Genomic DNA, 2,032 nt, shown 5'->3' on the forward strand with positions numbered 1-2,032 from the left:
ACCCAGGTTTGATCCCTGGGTCTGGAAGATCCCCTGGAGAATGAAATGGCAACCCACTTCAGTATTCTTGCCTGGAAAATCCCCATGGACAGAGGAGCCTGGTGGGTAACAGTCCATGGGGTCACAAACAGTTGGACACGACTGAGCAACTAACACTTTCACAAAAAATATCCCACAAACACATATAAACTATTTTTTATGGGTATGTGTGGGTATGGATAGAGATGTGTGTGAAAAAAGAATCTTACTCTGATAGAAGAACCTTAAAATGCTCTTTTCCGGTTATCGCAGTGTGAGGAACCATGAGCAGCAAAGTCTCCTGCAGCGCCCTCTATGAGGCACGGCAGGAAGTCAGCACGGGAATCAGCATAAACGCTGGAAGATTTTGGAGATGATGGATCAGCCTGAAGAGCTATGACCCTCAGAAGGACAAATGCTTCTCGGGCGCCATCAGGCTTAAGTCCACTCCCCTCCCCAAGTTCTCTGTATGTGTCTTGGGGTACCAGCAGCACTGTGATGAGGCCAAGGCTGTGGATATCCCCCACATGGACACTGAGGTGCTGAAGAAACTCAGTAAGAACAAGAAACTGGTCAAGAAGCTTGCCAAGAAATATGATGCCTTTTTGGCTTCAGAGTCTCTGATCAAGCAGATCCCAAGAATCCTGGGCCCAGGCCTGAATAAGGCTGGCAATTTGCGTTCCTTGCTGACCCACAATGAGAACATGGTGGCCAAAATTGATGAAGTGAAGTCCATGATCAAGTTCCAGATGAAGAAGCTGCTGTGTCTGGCAGTGGCTGTTGGCCACGTGAAGATGACAGATGATGAGCTTGTGTACAACATCCACTTAGCTGTAAACTTCCTGATGTCTTTGCTCAGAAAAGCCATCAGAACGTCAGGGCCTTGTACATTAAGAGTACCATGAGCAAGCCCCACCATCTGTACTAAACACAGCTTAATAAACCGCACTCAACTATACTCAAAAAAAAAAAAAAAAAACCCCTTAAAATGATACTGTTTAAAAATTTTAAATGTGAAGAAAAACATGAACTTTTGATACTATAATATTTTAAATAAAACTAAAAAGCAATTCTGTAAGATACAAGGTGGCAGTGTGGTGAGCTGTACCTATTCAAGCTGAAACTACTGTTATTTTGAGCAACATTTGATTCTAGCTCTCCGACTATGGGCATGAAATCAGGCCATGAGAACTCACCTCCTAGTAAGGATTTGACTCGATGGTACTTAAGGTCTCCACTTTTGAATTGTCTTCCTAATGTAGAATTTAATACAATCCCCTGTTATAAGTGTTTCTTGAACAAAAATATTAATATAATGATACTCTGCCTTTTAAATATTTTCCTACTTTTTATCATCCAGTCCAGTTTCAATGGAGCCAATCTGTGCACTGAGATATATAAGTTTACACAGCAGAGAAAACCTTACAAAGACCATTTCTGTAATTGAAAAGTTTAGTAGTAGGCATAAAACAAAGCAGAGAACTTCATTTCACTACACTCTTCCTGTACTCATTAAAATGTTTAGGGCTGACTGAGACAGCTGAATACAATGGGAAATGCTAAGTGTGTTTGTCTTTTTGTCTTTATTAGCATATATAATGCTTCAGTTTGCTGAAAATATAGTTAGTCTTCATTGCACAGTCTTTTCAAAAATATGTTATCATTACCTTTTCCAGTACTATTGGAATGAAAAAGATGTTTCATCTACTTATTTATAGATTGTCCCAGTATTGTTCTTCAGCAATTTCTAAAGAATAAGTTTTGAAGAGGTGCTTTGAGGTGCTTTGTGTTTTTACATAAGACAAAATCTGAGAGTGTTTTCATACTTGGATCATTTGTTGACTGGGGCTGAAATATTATTTAATAATAGAGAAACAGATGAAGACGAGCAGGAAAGGACAAGACCAACTATGGATGCTCTAGTCAATTTTCCACAGCAGTCACTTGGAGAACATGCTTTGTTATCTAAAGAAATAAAATCATTCTAGCTCTCTCCATTGCATAAGGACATCTG

The 2,032-nt window shown here is 39.8% G+C and overlaps 1 pseudogene; it reads left to right on the top strand.

Moving 5' to 3' along the window:
* Positions 1-302: 302 nt before the first annotated feature.
* On the top strand, positions 303-946 carry LOC128049781 (60S ribosomal protein L10a-like; annotated as a pseudogene).
* The last annotated feature ends 1,086 nt before the right edge of the window (positions 947-2,032 follow it).

This window comes from Budorcas taxicolor, chromosome 6 (genome assembly GCF_023091745.1).
Source record: "Budorcas taxicolor isolate Tak-1 chromosome 6, Takin1.1, whole genome shotgun sequence".
NCBI classification, from domain to species: Eukaryota; Metazoa; Chordata; class Mammalia; order Artiodactyla; family Bovidae; genus Budorcas; species Budorcas taxicolor.